The sequence below is a fragment of the Pseudophryne corroboree genome, chromosome 1 (assembly GCF_028390025.1).
Source record: "Pseudophryne corroboree isolate aPseCor3 chromosome 1, aPseCor3.hap2, whole genome shotgun sequence".
Lineage (NCBI taxonomy): Eukaryota > Metazoa > Chordata > Amphibia > Anura > Myobatrachidae > Pseudophryne > Pseudophryne corroboree.
In genome coordinates, this window is record NC_086444.1 from 650,247,109 (window position 1) to 650,269,177 (window position 22,069).

The following is a 22,069-nucleotide window of genomic DNA, read 5'->3' on the forward strand; positions in this document are numbered from 1 at the left end:
AGAGTCCCGGACTAGTACATATGTATATAAAATATAAAAAAAACACAAAATAAGAATTGAATCAATAAATATATAACAATACAAGTAAAAGTGCATAATAGTGCAAGTGGTGCTCTTATGAATGATTTACTAGGCAAGAAAACATTTTAATTCAAAATCACCGTTTAGACCCTTAGGTGTAAGGGTACCTAAACGGTGTATGTTTTTCATCTCAGCCTGTGCTAATCTCTTTTCCAGATCTTTCGTCCTCCATTTTTGATGGACCACTTGTATACCCCAAAAAATTTTTAGGCAACAGGTATTGGAATTATGTATTCTTTTAAAATGAGAGGAAACATTATGGGTATCTAACCCCTTGCGAATGTTGTATATATGCTCGGCCCACCTAACCCTGGCACTTCTTCCTGTTCTGCCCACATATGCCAGGCCACAGATGCATTCGAGCACATATACAACATTTTTGGTATGACACGTAATAAAATCACGGATGGGGTGGGTCTTGCCATTCACAGTAAATTCAGTGAATTTTCTTACTGGTAACTTGACCGTTTTACACATTAGGCAATCACCGCAACGGTGAAAGCCCTTGGTTCTAACACTCTGCCTGATCTCCGTATCCAGACAACTTCTTACCAAATGATTTTTTAAGGACTGAGCCCTCCTGTAAATAAAGGTGGGCTTTTCTGGTAATATATCTCCTATTATGGAATCTTGTTTAAGAATATTCCAATTTTTAGTAATAATCTTTTCTATTCCTTTAAAAGACCTACTATACTGACTTATAAAGGCCCATTTATATCGATCATCATTGGACACTGTTTTTTCCTTTTTTTCCAAAAGTTTGACTCTATCAATACCGCTTATTTTCTTTCTAGCTATATCGAGAGTCTCTGTTGAATACCCCTTTTGTACTAGACGATCAGAGAGGTCATCTAGCTGTTGATCACATATACCAGCATCAGTGCAATTCCTTTTCACTCTTGTAAATTGGCTGAACGGTATTCCATCCAGCCAATTAGTATGGTGTTGGCTTGTTCTATCGATGAAGCTATTTGAATCTGTGCTTTTCCTATATGTCTTAGATTCAACATGCCCATCAGTTATATAGATACTGAGGTCCAAAAATGATATTTCGGTGGCACTTTTAGTGAATATGAATCTAATACCCATATCATTCAAATTCAATGCATCGCAAAAGAATTGCAACGCTTCCTCGCCTCCACGCCAAAGAAAGAGCCCATCATCGATGTAGCGCCGCCAGGACACCAGGCCCGCCACCAGGTGGCCGTTTGGCCAGATATTAATCTCCTCCCAGTACGCCATAAATAAATTGGCGTAACTGGGGGCGAACCCGGTGCCCATGGCGGTGCCAACCCACTGCAAGTAAAATGTACCATCAAAGAAAAAATAGTTATTAAGGAGAATAAATTTTATGCTTTCTAATATGAAAGCTTTGGTAGACTCACTGTATTCACTCAAGTTTAAAAAATGAGACACCGCAATTAAACCTTTTTCCATCTCTATAATTGTGTACAAGGTGCACACATCAGCTGTGCAAAGAAGATCACCAGTCTCCCACTCACAGTTGGTCAAACTTCTAAGAATATCACCTGTATCTTTTACAAATGATCTAGTGTTGGCCACTAACGGCTGTAGATAGTGGTCAACCATTGCAGAAAGGTTACTAGTTAGGCTATTACAGCCAGATATAATAGGCCTTCCCGGAGGGTGGATGGGGTCCTTATGTATTTTTGGGAGAACATACATGGTGGGAATAGAAGGATTTTTTATATTTAAAAATTCAAATTCACCTTTTGTAATGATTTCATTATCAAGTGCCTGCGTACTGAGTTCCAAAAGTGCCTTGGCAACCCGTACTGTAGGGTCAGCCCTAAGTTTCTGATAGGTGGTTCCATCATTGAGCTGCCTCTGTACCTCCTTTATGTATGTTTCCCTACCCATAAGGACCACCCCTCCACCCTTATCAGCGGGTTTGATTATCAAATCCTTATCATTCTTTAATGCACGAACAGCCTCAAACTCTTTTTTAGTTAGATTGGGCCTATTTCTTCTCGGATTTTTTTGTATCTCGCTTCCAATTTCCTCACAAACCACCTTGTTAAATACATCAAGGCAGTTGCCTCTGGACTGGATCGGATAAAAGGTTGATGGCGCCTTAAAGCGAGATATCTCTCCAGGGGTCTCAGTCTCTAAACTACTGTTTTCCTTGTTTAGAAAGAAACGTTTAATGGTGAGCTTCCGGACAAATTTCTGTACATCTAAAAAGATGTCGAATGAATTCGGTTTACTGGAGGGGGCGAAATTCAATCCCTTCTGTAGTACCTTAGTTTCATGTACGGATAATGCTCTATCAGAAAGGTTGAATATTTTGCCCTCCAGTCTAATTTCACCATTAGACACAGGGATGGTTTCACTACTTACAACCTGTTCTTCAACAATGTTACTTTCAGGTGTGATTTTGTTCCTATTTCTTGATCTTTTGATTTTAGATCTTTTTCCTGCCCTTTTTCCCCTTCTAGTTCTTTTACGGGGAATCTCAATTTTATCTACTATCTACTGCCCATTGGGGTCCTTGGGCCAAACTCTAAAAAAGGGGTGGAGTTTTCAACCTCATCTCTATCTCTAAATGTTGTGAATCTATTTGAGGTTTTCATCTCAAAGGGTCTATTTACATAGTTGGTGTCTTTATACCTGGGACGATAATTTTCCGCTCTATTATCCCATTCATTATTTGTCCTCCTCTCTCTATCTCTCCATTGATTTCTATGTGGCCTATTCATATACTCATTTCTTGGTGAGTGATAGGCCGTTGTTTTATATCTTGGTAGCCAATCTTTATCCTTATTTTTTCTCCATAAGGGAAGTCTTTCTGGAGTTTTATAATGATTATGGTAATTAGCGGTAGATGTATTAGTAAGACCATTTGGTCTTTTTCTTACATTAACGGAAGGAATTTTTTTGGAGATTTTTTGTTGTTCCACCTCCCTTATAGGGACTTTCGCTTCGGGGTCAGTGGGTTCTGATAAAATAGAATCTCTTTTAAATTTCTTTTGTTTCCTTTCCCTCAGCTCATTTGTGCTTTTATTCATTTTTTGCAAAAGAACTTTTTCCAATGTGTCAAATTCCTCAACATCTTTGTAAGGATGTAGGAGGGTTTGAAGAACAGTGATTTCTTCATTCAATTTTATCAGATTACCCCTCCTCTCCCTAATGATCAAGTCAATTAGGGCTGATGAACATGCACATAGGATTTTATCCCATTCGTCCCTGAAATGGGAATCAGATGGATTAAAAGAAGGTGCTTTTTGGATTTTTAAACCCTTAGGTATTATATGGGCTTCCTGGTAGCGTTCTAAAGTTGCTACCTCCCACCACATCCTATTTTCTTTTAGCATAACCACCTCTAGTTTTTTAAAGGCAGAACTGAGATTTTCATCATTTATATCTATATTCTCCCCAACATTTGAGAACATAGTTTTCAATAATTCTTTTCTATTGTCCCTGAAGGCAAACATGTTTGCAGCAAAAACACTAAAAACTGGGATAAAAAGAACAATGGATAAAACAAATGTTTCAAGTGTATATGCGCAACAAACTTGATGAGCAGCAAAAAGTGTACAAAAGGATGTGAATCCCACACACCAACAAGACAATAGGTATGAACAAAGATAGTGCACACTCTATAAGCGCTCACCAATGACCAATTAGCCCCATGTGTACTAAAACAATTAGGTTATAAGTACAAATACATTCACCCTTATTGGGATGTTAGTCCTCAAAGGTGAACCACGATTTTTCTGTTTTAATTCTTTTCCTTCACATATGAAGCTCAGGTCCAATTAATTGGTCCTTTGGAAGACCTGAAGCAATAAATACCTCTATTCCCAATGCATTGAGAATATTAGGAGGTACAAGGAATAGCAGACATAGTGTAAAATTGCTTAAAACCACGCAAGATTTATTTCCACAGATTACACTTACAGAAGGGTTAAAATATAACAGCATATAAATATGACTCCATGGATCAAAACACGGATATATCACCCAGAGGGATCCGATGCCACAGATGTAGAACAGTGTGGGGTGCAAATAAGCTCTCCGGAAAGCTTACAGCATGCAGGATCAGAACTCCAGGCTGATGATGTATTCCGCAGATACCAGGGTCAAAGTCCAGGGTAAAATACACGGGTCACGCTTGACGCGTATCGGACATAAAGTCCTTCCTCAGAAGCATGACCCAATAGCTCCAGGTTGCAGTTTATATAAGCCATACATTAGTGGTAACAGCTGGTACCTGCATCGATTCCGTTTTATGGATGTAGAAAGAGAACTCAGGGATTTCCGGATAAGTGGAACGCAAATACTACTCTGTGACACGCATATGGAACGCACGAGTCACTTCCGGTTCCGGCGGGAGCAGGCGGCGGAAGGAGCATACGTCTGGATAGTGGGACGGCAAACAGGGACACATCAGCTGTTACCACTAATGTATGGCTTATATAAACTGCAACCTGGAGCTATTGGGTCATGCTTCTGAGGAAGGACTTTATGTCCGATACGCGTCAAGCGTGACCCGTGTATTTTACCCTGGACTTTGACCCTGGTATCTGCGGAATACATCATCAGCCTGGAGTTCTGATCCTGCATGCTGTAAGCTTTCCGGAGAGCTTATTTGCACCCCACACTGTTCTACATCTGTGGCATCGGATCCCTCTGGGTGATATATCCGTGTTTTGATCCATGGAGTCATATTTATATGCTGTTATATTTTAACCCTTCTGTAAGTGTAATCTGTGGAAATAAATCTTGCGTGGTTTTAAGCAATTTTACACTATGTCTGCTATTCCTTGTACCTCCTAATATTCTCAATGCATTGGGAATAGAGGTATTTATTGTTTCAGGTCTTCCAAAGGACCAATTAATTGGACCTGAGCTTCATATGTGAAGGAAAAGAATTAAAACAGAAAAATCGTAGTTCACCTTTGAGGACTAACATCCCAATAAGGGTGAATGTATTTGTACTTATAACCTAATTGTTTTAGTACACATGGGGCTAATTGGTCATTGGTGAGCGCTTATAGAGTGTGCACTATCTTTGTTCATACCTATTGTCTTGTTGGTGTGTGGGATTCACATCCTTTTGTACACTTTTTGCTGCTCATCAAGTTTGTTGCGCATATACACTTGAAACATTTGTTTTATCCATAGTAAATACACCCCCCAGGCCCAAATGGAAATGAAGGAAATTGGGATGGGCATATACTGTATGGGTTATGGTCATGTAGAGTGGTCTGGTGACATATAAAAGGCATTTGGAGGAATTTGATGGTATAAAAGGAACATACAGTATTGTGAACTGTGATGGTATATAACAGGATTTAGGAGTGGTCTGATTGCATATAAGTGGCATCTGGGAGAGTCTGATGACATAAGAGGCATTGGTAGGGGCCTGATGGTAAAAAGGGCTTCTTGAGGGGCATAATGGCATACCCTTACACACAATAAAATGGAGAGGACCTGGATAAGATATTTGAAGAATTGCAGTAAATAAATTCTGCCTATTGTAGCAAATCTACCCAATTTTGTTGATATATAACAACTCAAATGCTATACTGCTCCAAACTCAGGTTGAGCCTCACCTTCTGCCCATTAATTTGTGGGTGGTAAGTGAAATAAAATCTTAAGGACATTTTTGACAAATAACAAAAAGCTTTCTATATGCGAGAAGCAAACTGTGATACTCTGTCACATACAGCTGTGGTTGATATCCCATGGAGTTATAATATACACTGGACAAACTGTTTAGCCAACATCTGAGTAGAGGGGAGACTGGATAATGGAATTTAGTAGCCCATTTTACTAAACATGTCCACCTACATTGTATTACAGTAAATCAATTCGACAGAAGTAACTCCATGATAGAAGCCCATGGATGTATGGGATCACTGTCTGGTATGGAGTAGCAATGGCATAAGCTGTTCAAGGCTGGATACCTATTAGAAATCTTCTGATGTCCCCATGAATTGATGGCTGCCAAACTGAATGAAATAACATCTTTAGGATATGGGACAACCCTAGATTCCCAGGGGATTTACAGATGTGTGCTTCTCCCAGAGCTGCTCGTCTCAGTTTTTCACACACAAAAAGTCTCTACCTGTGCTTGACTTTGAGCCAATTTCAACTGCTGAGAGAGATCTCTAGTGAGGGCTAAAACTATATTTTCAGGCAGAAATTAGAAGTATGATCTGCAGGTTACTGGAGAAAACTTCTTGAGAGTGCATCAACCTTGAGAGTTTTACAACCTGGTCTGATGTTAAAAGTAAAATCAACTCTTGAAAAAAATAACACCCACCTGACTTGTCTGGGGTATAATCTCTTGAGTGAAAATGCTGAAGATTTTTATGAAGATGCTCATATTGAATTCGGCCTACTCTAACCAGTGTCTCTATTAATTAAGGGCCCCTTTAATCACAAGAAATGTTTCATTCTCTATGTCATATTGGCTTCCACAGCAGAAGTTTCTTAGAGAAGAAGGCATAGGAATGTCATTTATAATTTGATATGCTGATTGGATAATGTTAGACAATTTCTTTAAAAAAGAATGAAAAATCTTGTTAAGGTTAGGTATGTGAAAAGGGGGACTTGGACTGTGCGGCCCTATTTTTAAACATAATAAGACATGCTACCATGTTTAGGCTTCTAGTACCACACAGGAAAAGAAAAATACAGGTGTACACTCTAAATAAAAGTTAGGTACTGTATGTCCCTGTCAAGGTCCAAAAGAACCCTTATGGGTTAAGAATATACAGTCAGATCTTACTATAGCAAAGCAATTGTCCCACTGAAGTTCAATCAATAGAGTAATTATGCATGGACTGCCATGGGTTTCAGGGTGCAAAAGGGGGAAGAGATCACAAAACAACAGATGGTCTCAGAATGGATATTGCTGATGGACAGGTCAGATACATACTGCTGTATAATGAATACATACTTCTTCTAATGAAGGAAGATCTGGGGCTGATGTACTGTAGAGTTGGTATACTACCATTTTCTTCTGTCAACCTGGCACATATACCCCGTTCACTCTTGGTGTAAAACTGACTCATATGCAGTACTTGCCTTGTAGAGGATGACGTATGTTTAGATATTGTCAGCTCGGCACAAGATGTTACAACTCTACAGGATCTTCTTTGTGCAAATATAAAACATTATCTAGAGAAAAGTTAAAAACTAATAAAAACATGATAGATTTCCTATAAGACATATTTTCTTACCAATATATGGAAAATATGTAGTACTGTATATTACTAGTGAAATAGTACAACATACAGAAATAAAATCTGTAAAAACATAGCTACAATAATTATTAAAAAAATGGAGTTCTTACATAAAGGTGCTCTCCAAGAAACAGCAACGTTTTTTTAAGTAAAGAAATTCCCTGTCGCGCAGTCACCTATGCTGATATATCTGTTGTCAGTTCAATCTGTTCCATAGGTTGACTTGTCAAGGGAAAAGTTTGTGGCTACAGTAAGTGCAGAAAAACGTAAATAATTCAACAGCCATCAAAAAATGATTCCCATTAACAACAGACAGCCTTTGTGAAGGGACCAACATTCTGTCTTAAGAGAATTCTGACACAGCCATTAACATTCAGTTTCTTTCTTACTTGAATTGGACACAAGTTTTCTTTGAATAACTCTTGTCTTGACAGACCTTAGCACCATTTCTGTTATACTTTACCGATAGCTTCTTAAAAGATGTTCCCCCGTTCCGATGATTCATTCAGTAATACATCCAGCACAGCAGTCCATCAGTCCCAGTAAACAATTGATATTCCTGCTGTGGTATATTCAGTCTATGCGATTTGCCTGCTGCTGACATCATCTTGTCTGCATGCATAAAACCTGCTCCTTTCAAAACATTTAAAAAGTATAGTTTTTTTAATTCCATGTTAAATGTTTGAAGGATTTTACAAAATCATGAAGTGAGAGCGCTATAAAACAAACTGGGCAAGATGTTGGTTAATATGAAAGCATTGAAAGCGTGGCCATTCAGGACATGCAGGGAGGACATAATGTACACATTAGGCTGCACTACTTCCCTTTAGGGCTGAAAATATAAGATTACTTGCCAATATATTTCATGTTATAACACAAATGTTTTAAAATATACAGTAGGAAATCATGACATTTGAGATCCCAATGCAAATTTTAACCATTTCTGGCCCTTTGTTGTTTAGAATATAATTCACATGAAATCCCTATTTGTAAATATTTCATGAACTACAGTTTGGCACTGAGACACACGCGTTGGACGGGAAACAAAGAATGAGCCCAAAAATGTGGCATATACATTTCACAATCGCACAGGTGCCACTGATTCCTAACTACTCTTCCTCTCTTACTCTTTTGACCCCTTCTCATTCTAGTGGTCAAACCCAAGGTATTGTCCCCCCACTGCTACTGTATGTCATATATGACTTGACTAACTCCACCTTTGCTCTCTTACTATAATCTTTTATTTTGTAGCTTCTCCCTCCATCACCCCCTTGCTCTCACAAGGTTAATTTTACTAATTGCAACCTTCATGCCCTTCATGTCACACTGTTCCTGCCCTTTTTCTCATCCTCACTGGAGTCTATCCAGTAAATGAAATATCCATTTCCTTCATGTATCCTTTGGATTGTTAAATCTTGTTATTTGGATGACATCATCCCTATTATAAACTGTCCCTACCTCTCCTTCTGCTGTGCCCCCTGGAATGCCAGGTCTGTTTGAACTGCTTCAGCTACTATTTTTTTAACCACCTAGCTATCATTAAGACCTGTCTACCCAAGACAAACACTACTTCCCCACTGATCTCTCATTTGGTGGTCTCTCTCAAACACCCTTTGTCCAGATTCTCTCTTTTGGGGTCTCTCTCAAACACACCTGACCTTCCCTCTAGCTACCACTCTAGCTCTCTTCTGCCTTAGGCATCCAAGCTTGTAGAGAGGACTAAATGCAAAAACAGATTATCAAAACCAGGAAATCGGGCGCTGTTGGGTCTTGTGTCTCTAATGCTGCTGCTAATAACGTTTGGGGCAGTCACACCCAAACCATACAGAAACAAAACAATACAAGAAATAGCAGCGCTAATATGTAATTAACTTCAAAATTCAATGGAAGGATTGAGTAAAAGTTACATTTAATAAAATATGAAATTAAAAACTGAATAAAACCATATGTATGGTGGTAACTAGTATAAGCTGGTAAAACTGAGGTCACATTAATTAATGCCAATAACAATGTATCACGTTCCTATAAACAGTGTCCTGGATAGCAGAAAATAGAGACGGACTGACGGCGCAGTCTCACCCTTAAATGTAACCAACCAACCGCTAGAGGTAAAGTCCCATATGAAGATCTCTTACATCAGATCGAGAACCAGCCTGGTTCTGAAAGTCCTCAATAGGTGCGGTGTCCTCCTTGAATTTGAAGGTTTGATGGTGGTCCAAGAGGGTTTGAATGTCTCATTTGTTTTTCACTGCAGAATGCAAAGTTCCAGTGTTGGTCCGGATACAGTTCGGCAATATGATGAGTGCAAATAGTGACCCCAAAAGTGATCTCCTGACGCATTTCGCTGCAAGCACTGCAGCTTTATCAAATGTGATCTGTGTAGGCCCACTGACCAAATATTTATACCATTACTAATTGCTCAACAATCAACAGGTGTTCACTCAATCCTTCAAATGAACATAAAAAGCTTTAAAAACAATAAATTATAGCCTTACTTACAATGGGAGTATTATCCTAGGACAGACTCAGCTCAGCGGGTATTATTTTGTGCAAAAATAAAACATAACACTTTGTTTTTTTAATAACGGACTTCAGTGTTTACTTCTACTGCTTCCGGGTCAAGGAGGTCATGTGGTTAGATCTTCTAAACCATATTACCACATTGTCCCGGGTACGTTAAATGAGAATCATATAATCATGCTTCATAACACTGATTAGTAGATGTCGCAGTCACAGAATCTTTGATTCTTTTAGGGCAGCTAGAGAGTGGGTTCCTGATCTTTGCGGGATGCGATGCCGCCGCTATTTGGAACGCTCCTAAGTGAGCATTCTGAGGATGCTTCTCCTAAATCCCTAAAACTTTTTGACATAAATGAGAAAATGAAGCTGAAGAATAAGTCAGAATTCTACCCTATCAAAACAAAGGGGGCTAGCATTGATAGCTTTTACAAAACCACTTTAGAAGACTTCAAAAACCTATGTTCCAAACCCTCTAATTCACATAAAACTGATAATCTGAACAAATGGGAAAGACAGGCCATTCAAAAGTTGATGAAAGACAGTTCAATCATAATCAAACAGGCAGATAAGGGGGGAGGACTTATTATACAAGATAGATCCGATTACATCATGGAAGCCAAAAGACAACTAGACAACCACGATTTCTATAAGATCCTACCCAAAGATCCCACGCCTGTTTTTCTGTTAGAACTTCGTGATCTTTTGGATAAAGCTTTATGTGGGGACCTGATCTCCAAGGAAGAATTCCACTTTTTATTTAATGCACATCCTATGGTTCCAATTTATTATCACCTCCCCAAAATTCACAAATCACTCACGTCACCACCTGGTCGTCCAATAATTTCTGGTGTTGGTTCACTCACATCTAACCTTTCACATTATGTTGATGTTTATTTGCAGTCACGAGTTTCTGGGCTCAAATCACACATTAAAGACACAACTCATTTCCTTAATCTAATTAGAGACATCGAGTGGAGGAACACATATGGATTCCTCACACTTGATGTCCAAAGTCTTTACACTAATATCCCTCACGATTTGGGCACAAATACAATAGCGAAGAAATTGAGAGAAGATGGAGATCTTACACAGGCACATCAACAATTTATTTTGGATTCTATTTTATTCATATTACGACATAACTATTTCACATTTCTTGACACATTTTATTTACAGACAATGTGAACGGCCATGGGAACCAGGTTCGCGCCCAGTTATGCCAACCTTTACATGGGCGAGGTCGAGGACCAGCTCGTGTGGGGGGGCGATTTTGGCGCGAACCTGGTTCTCTATGGCCGTTATATAGATGACCTTTTTATTATTTGGGATGGAGATGCTGAGTCAGCTGCACTATTCACTTCCTATTTAAATTCAAACTCTTTTAATTTGACTTTTACCCACACCTTTCACCCTCACAAAATTAACTTTCTGGACATTTCCTTGGAGATCAGGAACAACAAAATCTCCACTTCAAACTTCATGAAAGAAGTTGGGACAGATGCCTACCTACATTTTAAAAGTAGCCATTACATGCCCTGGAAAAAGGGCATTCCCAAGAGTCAGTTTCTACGACTTCGTAGAAACTGCTCGGAACTCACCTCTTTTGACCTCCAGGCCAAAGATATGTCTGAGGCCTTTCTAGTTAGAGGATATCCCAAATCCCTTGTCAACTCAGCACGAGAAGAGGTAAGGAAAAAAGAAAGAGGAACCTTACTAACATCTAAAAAAGAAAGAGACAATGAAACTAAGACAGCCCCTAAGGAGGCGATAGCCTTTATCTCCACATTTAACAACTGCCATATTGAAATTAAACAAATTGTTTCAAAAAATTACAGTATTCTAAGACAAGACCCCTTACTTCTCCCCATACTGAAACAAGAGCCCAGATTTATTTTTAGGAAGAGTAAATCCCTTAAAAATATGCTAGCCCCAAGCCAGTTGAAAAACCTTAAAGAACATAATAAAGATGGAGATAAAGATCAAGGTTGGTTACAACACCACCAAGTTAGTTTGAAAGGCTGTTATAAATGTGGGAAAAACAGATGCATAACCTGTAACCACATTTTGAATCGCATAAAGAAAATCACTTTAGATAATACCATGAAAGTTTTTGAAATGAAAAGCTTTATTAATTGTGACTCAACGTATGTTATATACATGCTAGAATGTGGATGTAGAAAGAGATACATAGGACGTACGACTCGGGCACTAAAAGTACGTTTCTTAGAACATAGGAGAAATATTATCAAAAAGATTCAGACACATAGCGTATCCAAACACTATGGGGATGTCCACAATGGAGATCCCAAGTGTTTGAGATTTACAGGCTTAGAATTCATATCACAAACCATACGGGGTGGTGACAGATACAGAAGACTCTGTAGACAGGAGGTCTTCTGGATGTACCAGATGAATAGCATATTTCCCGACGGCCTCAACGAATCAGTAGAACTAAACACAGTTATTTGAGGACCCTTCCACCTATCCACCAATCATTGTTGTCCTTTATTTCCCCCCCTTTTATTCCGTTTTTCCCTTCCATAGATAAAGAGTTGGAGGTCAAATAAAGATAAGAGTTTTAGACCCACCATCCTGTTAGATTAAAAAGCTAGATTGAGCAGTAATATATATATTTTTTCAATTTGTTCATTTTTTATTTTTTATTTTTTCAGTATTTTTTATATTTTATTTTTATTTTTAACCTTCATTAATAAAGGAGGAAGGAAAAAAGAAAAATGTTTATTCGTCTATGATCTTTATTACATATTCCCCGTATAAAGGAGTACAGTAATAAAAGTAGGCTTTTCTCTGTCTAAAATATCAACTAATAAAGTCAATGTGAGTCTAAAGACATATATTCTCACGCTACCAACACTTCTCTAATGGAATAACAAAGAGTAATTTTTTGTTTTGTAGTCACCATGCCAACCTGGTATTGTTTATATTGTGTTACTGACAATGCTTAGAACACGTTTTTACGATTAGAATCTCGCGCTATCTGTAAAAAAGACGGCGGTCACGTGACCGACACTACACAGTCAGGAAGTGACTCCGCTTCCTGTCTTCCATCGCGTGGAACGCAAAATGCGTTCCAAATAGCGGCGGCATCGCATCCCGCAAAGATCAGGAACCCACTCTCTAGCTGCCCTAAAAGAATCAAAGATTCTGTGACTGCGACATCTACTAATCAGTGTTATGAAGCATGATTATATGATTCTCATTTAACGTACCCGGGATAATGTGGTAATATGGTTTAGAAGATCTAACCACATGACCTCCTTGACCCGGAAGCAGTAGAAGTAAACACTGAAGTCCGTTATTAAAAAAACAAAGTGTTATGTTTTATTTTTGCACAAAATAATACCCGCTGAGCTGAGTCTGTCCTAGGATAATACTCCCATTGTAAGTAAGGCTATAATTTATTGTTTTTAAAGCTTTTTATGTTCATTTGAAGGATTGAGTGAACACCTGTTGATTGTTGAGCAATTAGTAATGGTATAAATATTTGGTCAGTGGGCCTACACAGATCACCTTTGATAAAGCTGCAGTGCTTGCAGCGAAACGCGTCAGGAGATCACTTTTGGGGTCACTATTTGCACTCATCATATTGCCGAACTGTATCCGGACCAACACTGGAACTTTGCATTCTGCAGTGAAAAACAAATGAGACATTCAAACCCTCTTGGACCACCATCAAACCTTCAAATTCAAGGAGGACACCGCACCTATTGAGGACTTTCAGAACCAGGCTGGTTCTCGATCTGATGTAAGAGATCTTCATATGGGACTTTACCTCTAGCGGTTGGTTGGTTACATTTAAGGGTGAGACTGCGCCGTCAGTCCGTCTCTATTTTCTGCTATCCAGGACACTGTTTATAGGAACGTGATACATTGTTATTGGCATTAATTAATGTGACCTCAGTTTTACCAGCTTATACTAGTTACCACCATACATATGGTTTTATTCAGTTTTTAATTTCATATTTTATTAAATGTAACTTTTACTCAATCCTTCCATTGAATTTTGAAGTTAATTACATATTAGCGCTGCTATTTCTTGTATTGTTTTGTAGAGAGGACTGCCTAACTCTGGGCCCAATTCAGATCTGATCGCAAAAGCAAATCTTTCTCAAATGGGCAAAACCATGTGCACTGCAGGTGAGGCAGGTATCACATGTGCAGAGAGAGTTATATTTGGGTGGGTTATTTTGTTTCTGTGAAGGGTAAATACTGGCTGCTTTATTTTTACACTGCAATTTAGATTTCAGTTTGAACACATCCCACCCAAATCTAACTCTCTTTGCATGTGTTATATCTGTCACCCCCTTGCAGTGCACATGGTTTTACTCATTACAGAAAATTTTTGCTGCTGCGATCAGATCTGAATTAGGACCTTCACCTACATCTCATCCCACTCTCTTCTTGACTATCTTAAATGTGGTTTCCATCCCCTCCACTCCAAAAAAAAACAGCTGTCACTAAGGTCACCACTGATTTTCTCACCACCACAGCCAAAAGCCACTTCTTATCCGTCACCTTTGACACTATTGATTACTTCAAATACAGGTTGAGTCTCCCTTATCCAAAATGCTTGGGACCAGAGGTATTTTGGATATCGGATTTTTCCGTAGTTTGGAATAATTGCATACCATAATGAGATATTATGGTGATGGGACCTAAATCTAAGCACAGAATGCATTTATGTTACATATACACCTTATACACACAGCCTGAAGGTCATTATAGCCAATATTTTTTATAACTTTGTGCATTAAACAAAGTGTGTCTACATTCACACAATTCATTTATTTTTCATATACACCTTATACACAAAGCCTGAAGGTAATTTAATACAATATTTTAATAAGTTTGTGTATTAAACAAAGTTTGTGTACATTGAGCCATCAGAAAACAAAGGTTTCACTATCTCACTCTCACTCAAAAAAGTCCGTATTTCGGAATATTCCGTATTTCGGATATTTGGATATGGGATACTCAACCTGTAATACATTCTGCCTTCTTATGGTTTACTTTGTACTGTAATTCACTAACAATTCCTTTTCTATCTGTAAGTTTGATTCCAACTCCATCGCTTCCTCTATCGGTTGGTGTCCAAGAAGGCCTGTCCTGGGCCCCTCCTCTTCTCCCTTTACACCTCTTCCTTTGGAAAGTTCCTCAGCTTCTTAATTTTCCAATACAACCTCTACATAGATGACACTCTGATATTCCTATCTTTTCCTGAACTCACTCACTCACTCCATTGTTTCTTATGTAATTTCCTAAGTCTCTTCATCTCATATAGGATGTCTAAGTGCATTCTAAAATGAATAGTGAACACAATAAAACTCAGTGGCTCTGATGCTGTATGTTTGCCCTTACCATGTGTACACTCTCATCAAGTGGTAAATTACGTCCCCTCCTTGTGACTTTCCACTGTTTCCCCTAAAAGATAGTAATTTGCATGACCCTCAACCCGTATCCACACCCTACCTAGTCCGTCACTATTCCTATACAGAAGATTCGGTAACTCAAATGGACTGGCTGGCTCAGAGTCCAGATCTTGACCCCGCTGAGAACCTCTGGAATGAATTGTAACGACAGGTGCATTGTAGACCAACTCGATCTATTTCAGCATTGCAGTTGGTCAATGTACTTAAGGCGGAATGGCAAAACATACCACCTGCGTTTTTCCAGAAACTTGTGGACAGTTTGCTAAGAAGTTTCTCTGCAGTAATCACTACACATGGTGAACATACAAAGTACTGACATCAATAAAATCTCAAAGATCTTTTTGCTGTCATTGTCCAATCACTTTTATCTATATAGTGTATTTATGATGTGTCAAGTTACACTATTATTTATATTTCTTGTATGGTGCTGCAGGAACTTTGTAATGATAATAATAATAACAAGCTGTTTCATGATTGCAAATATAAATGAGTGTTAAAAATTTGGTAAATCTACAGAGCTGTAAATTTGAGATGTCTTAATGTAAGTAAATATTAATCAATGGCTCTTGGGGTTACTCGAAGAGCACCCATAGCAGATACAGTAAAAAGTGACGGGACCATTTTTGTAGTTTATTAAATTCTACACACTGGAGGTGCAATCCAAATTTTTATCCAATTGTCCATTTGGGCATTATCGTTCACGCAACACATTGGTAATTACGTAATTATGTCAACCCCCTTTTCATCTCCTTAGGGGAGGTTTATTAAAATTCTTATTACATAGTTTTCCTATTTCCCAGAGTGAGTGAGTGAGTGAGTGAGTGAGTGAGTGAGTGAGTGAGTGAGGGCTTTGAAATTTTTGTTGTTTATTAAATTCTACCCACTGGAGGTGCAATCCAAATTTTTGATCCGATTGTCCGTTTGGGCATTATCGTTCCTGCAACACAAGCCACTCATCGGTAGTGCCGTCATTATGTCAACACCCTTGTCATCCCCTCAGGGGAGGTTTATTAAAATTCTAATGACCTAATTTTCCTATTTCCCACCAGAAGAATACCTACAGTATGTTAAATGTCAGCTTACTAACCTATCGGGAAGCAAGAGAATTAGTAATGAGTCAGTGAGTGAGTGAGTAAGTGAGGGCTTTTGCATATATATATTTATATATATAGATAATGTATGAAGAGTCTAAATGATGGGAAAGTATAGTGAATGAAAGATTTTTAGTAGAACCGGGACACAGGTCCTAAATGTTAAAAATGTTTTCAGTAGGTTTAGAGTAAATTGCAATGCATTGTGAAATGTAATAGAATCCGATGTTTGGCGGTGACTCCAAACTTACAGCAAAAATGCAGAGTAGGTTGTGAGATTTGTGGTTTAGGGACTAATTATATTTCTTCCTAGTTGCTGTGTCTCCGTGCCTTTGTATTGAATTGTAATATGTTTGATCTGTCTTTCATTATTTTTGCTTGTATTTTTTATTTCTTTGTGCACTGACAAATTTATGGGTGACTTCTGAATGCTTCTGTCTGTAGTGTTTTTATCTATGCTCTGTGTTGTTGCTGTTTTCAGAGTTTTTTTGTGTTGTGATGGAAAGTGAGAGGAGAGGGGATAATGTGGCCTCATATACAGTATAGTAAGAACTGTGCCATAATTTCAAACAGAACCTCAGCATTTAATAGGCTTTTCAAAAGTGTTGCTGCTAAAATATTGCTGGGACAAAAAACATTGCAGTTAACTGTTTTGGAACATTGAGATACAGGTTGAGTATCCCATATTCAAATATTCCGAAATACGGAATATTCCGAAATACGGAATTTTTTGAGTGAGAGTGAGATAGCGAAACCTTTGTTTTCTGATGGCTCAATGTACACAAACTTTCTTTGATACACACAGTTATTACAAATATTGTATTAAATGACCTTCAGGCTGTGTGTATAAGGTGTATATGAAACATAAATTAATTGTGTGAATGTACACACACTTTGTTTAATGCACAATGTTATTAAAAATACTGGCTAAAATGTCCTTCAGGCTGTGTGCATAAGGTGTATGTGAAACATAAATGCATTCTGTGCTTAGATTTAGGTCCCATCGCCATTATATCTCATTATGGTATGCAATTATTCCAAAATACGGAAAAATCCACTATCCAAAATACTTCTGGTCCCAAGCATTTTGGATAAGGGATACTCAACCTGTACTCTGTAGAAGTGGTTCCCTGACATCAAACACCAGGTAGAGGTCAGACTGTCAGAGGAGAAGAGAGCTGCAGTGTGGACAGGCAGTGTCTAGTCTTTTCATGTGCAGTACACAAATAATGAAAAGAAGTTGAAACATATGCTATGTCCAGAGGAGTTAGGATGTACTCTATGGCCATGTCCTCTCCTCTGAGGAAATGGTCAGCCTGGTCCGATTTCTACACTGCTCATATCATTTCGACTATTTTTACACATTAGGGAAGCTAATCTAGTCATTCTTTACATACTTAGGGGGTCATTCCGACCTAATCGCATGCTAGCTATTTTTTGCAGCACTGCGATCAGATAGTCGCCGCTTATGGGGGAGTGTATTTTCGCTTTGCAAGTGTGAGAATGTTTGTGCAGCCGAGCGGTACAAAAAAGGTTTGTGCAGTTTCTGAGTAGGTCTGAACTTACTCAGCCGCTGCGATCACTTCAGCCTGTCCAGTCCTGGAATTGACGTCAGACACCCGTCCTGCAAACGCTTGGACATGCCTGCATTTTTCCAACCACTCCCTGAAAACGGTCAGTTGACACCCATAAACACCTTCTTCCTGTCAATCTTATTGCGATTAGCTGTGCGAATGGATTCTTCGTTAAATCCAGCGCTCAGCAATGATCCGCTTTGTACCCATACGACGCGCCTGTACATTGCGGTGCATACGCATGCGCAGTTTTGCCAAGTTTTGATCTGATCGCAGTGCTGCAAAAATAGCTAGCTTGCGATCAGGTCGGAATTACCCCCTTAGTCGTTTTTCTCGATAATTTATTTTTATTGAGTGTCGCCTTGATCTACAAGATTGACATATAAGCACTTCTACAATACTGTATATTCTCTTGCGAGGTAGAGTTTTTTTCTTTTCCTTCCCATGGATTTATAGTTGGGTAATTTTGGGGCATGCCTTTTGCTCATACTCATTCATTGATTGACTTATATATTTACAGTTTGTATTTATTATTTTTCTCTCTCCCTTTTTCTTTTGGCCCCTTCCCCCTATCTTTTGCTTTAATGGCATTGCAGATAGGAAATTATAATGTGATATATTCATTGTATGTCAACAATAATTTGGAAAATCTGTAATGTAAAATACTTCTGTTAAAAAAAGAAAAGTAGTTGCAACTATATGTTTCCCCTGTGGTCCTCATGGGATCCTTGTTCAGGATACAGAATGACTCCTATCACAACCTCAGTCTGATAAGTGACATATCCTTTTTTTCCCACTGCAAACACATATTTATTGTATATTTTACAAATATTTTAAATTATGCATTTCGGCTTACATGCTAATACTGTATATAATTAATTGAAGCTTCTATTTACTTTTGCTCATTTCTCTATTCTTTACAGCTTATCATCTTTAATATCTTTGTTGGTGACATTGCAAATGGTATTGAAGGGGAATTATGCCTTTTTGCAGATGATACATAGATATGCAACAGGGTAGACACACCGGGAGGGGTAAAACAAATGATTGATGACCTAGCTAGGCTTGAACAATTGTCAAGAACATGGCAACTATAGTTTAATGCTAAAAAATTCAAAATCATGCTCTTGGGTCTCAAAAACCCAAAGGCTAAATATAGTATCAAGGGTACTATAATGGAAACTACTGAGGAGGAAAGGGATTTAGGAGTTACTATTTCAAGTGACTTAAAGGCAGGAAAGCAATGCAACAAAGCAATGAGAAAGGCAAGTCAGATGCTTGGTTGCATAGGGAGAGGAATCAGTAGCAGGAAAAAAGAAGTAATAATGCCTTTGTATAGGTCATTGGTACAGCCTCATCTGGAATACTGTGTCCAGTTCTGGAGACCATGGGTATATTTACTAAAATTCGTATTTTCCTGACTGAGGTTAAAGTTCAATCACGAATGACATCGAAAGTGTAAAGTTGCAACTTTTTGAATTTATTACGACTAATTTACTAAGCTGTCGTATTCTGCATTTTCGTATTTACCGATGTCGATGTCATTCGTTTTTTGTTGCAGTGTTTTACGTGAGTGACTTGTAAAACACTGCCGACTTTAACACAATGAATCTCGGCTGGATCTGAGAGATCCGTGCTGGGCTTCATTGTGCACCTTTATTAAAATAGAAATCATTGTTAAAATAAAAATAAAAAATGCGTGGGGTCCCCCCTCCTAAGCCAAACCAGCCTCGGGCTCTTTGAGCCGGCCCTGGTTGAAAAAATATGGGGAAAAAAATGTCAGGGGTTCCCCCATATTTAAACAACCAGCACCGGGCTCTGCGCCAGGTCCTGGTTCCAAAAATACGGGGGACAAAAAGCGTAGGGGTCCCCCGTATTTCTGAAACCAGCACCGGGCTCCACTAGCCAGATACATAATGCCACAGCCGGGGGACACTTTTATATAGGTCCCTGTGGCCCTGGCATTACATACCCAACTAGTCACCCCTGGCCGGGGTACCCTGGAGGAGTGGGGACCCCTTCAATCAAGGGGTCCCCCCTCCAGCCACCCAAGGGCCAGGGGTGAAGCCCGAGGCTGTCCCCCCCATCCAAGGGCTGAGGATGGGGGGCTGATAGCCTTTTTGTCAAAAAATGAATATTGTTTTTAGTAGCAGTACTACAAGTCCCAGCAAGCCTCCCCCGCAAGCTGGTACTTGGAGAACCACAAGTACCAGCATGCGGTGGAAAACCGGGCCCGCTGGTACCTGTAGTACTACTGCTAAAAAAATACCCCAATAAAAACAGAAGACACACACCTTGAAAGTAAAAGTTTAATACATACATCTACACCTCCATATACACATACTTACCTATGTTCACACGAGGGTCGGTCCTCTTCTCCATGTAGAATCCATGGTGTACCTGTTGAAAAAATTATACTCACAAAATCCAGTGTAGATGGCTCCTCTTCTTTTCTATTTGTAATCCTGGTACTTTGCAAAATAACAAAACAGACACCCGACCTCGCACTGAAAGGGGCCCCATGTTTTCACATGGGACCCCTTTCCCCGAATGCCAGGAACCCCCCCTGACTTCTGTCTAAGAGGGTTCCATCAGCCAATCAGGGAGTGCAACGTTGTGGCACCCTCCTGATTGGCTGTGTGCTCCTGTAGTGTATGACAGGCAGCACACGGTAGTGTTACAATGTTGCGCCTATGCGCTCCATTGTAACCAATGGTGGGAACTTTGTGGTCAGCGGTTGACCGAAAGTAACCTCACCCCCATATTTTTTCAACCAGGGCCGGCTCAAAGAGCCCGAGGCTGGTTTGGCTTAGGAGGGGGGACCCCACGCATTTAAAAAAAAAACAAAAAAACTTTCCCACCCCTTCCCACTGAAAAACATGCACGGATCTCATGGATCCGTGCATGCCTATCCGAACACGGTAAAAAAAAGCAGGTCTGTTTTTTTTTAGCACTTTTTCACGATTTGTATTTTAGCACGGCAGTGTTTGGCTATTGTCGGCAGTGTTTGTGATTTGCACTTTTTAGTAAATGACCGATTTCTACCTAATTCCTGGCGTATTTGACCGATGGTGTATTGATTCGTAATTTTTTCCTAGGACTTCCAAAATAATACGAATGCCCTCATCACTGCCGTGATTTGAGTTTAGTAAATTCCCGAGATGACACTTTGAAGAAAAAACACCATCTCGGTCAAAATCGGGACCTTAGTAAATATACCCCCATATCTCCAGAAGGATATAAATACATTAGAGGGTGAACAAAGAAGGGCAACTAAAATGGTGCATGGCCTACATCACAAAACTTACCCGGAAAGGCTAAAAGATCTTAACATGTATAGTATGGAGGAGAGAAGGGAAATGGGAGACATGATAGAAACTTTCAAATATACCAAAGGTTTTAACAAAGTTCAGGAGGGAAACATTCTTCAAAGGAAGAGAAGTATTAGAACTCGAGGACATACACTGAACTGGAGGGAGGTAGGTTCAGGGGAAATTTAAAGAAAAAAATACTTCACAGAAAAGGTAGTGGATAAGTGGAATAGCCTCCCATCAGAGGTGGTAGAGGCTAAGACTGTAGAGCAATTTAAACATGCTTGGGATAGGCATATGAATATCCTTACAAAGAATTAATAAAGAATTAAGGTTCAAAAAGGGTTGAGATTACCTAAAGGATAAAAAAAAGGGGCAGACTAGATAGGCCAAGTGGTTCTTATCTGCCGTCAAATTCTATGTGTCTATGTTTCTATGTGTTATTTTAATGGTGATTGAATATGATTGCAAGTTCTTTTGTCATTATTACAGAGAACATGTAATACATCAACTGTTTGAAAACACAATAAATCAATAACATTACATTTAAAAATAAAAAATAATATGCTATGCCTTGAGATGAGCGGGTTCAGTTCTCAGAGAACCGAACCCCCCCAAACATCCTCCCATTCTGAGACAGTTTCTGAGTCCAGCTCGGGACTTCCCGCCAAACTCAGAAACCAGAATGAGGTGGGGACAGTGTGTGCTCTGTAGGGGTGCTGCTCCTGTCACTGTGATGTGCCTGAGGTGTTAGGGGTGCTGTCCTGGTTGTCACTGGTGTTTAATGTGCTGTTAGGGGTGTTGCAGCTCTACATGGGTGTTGCT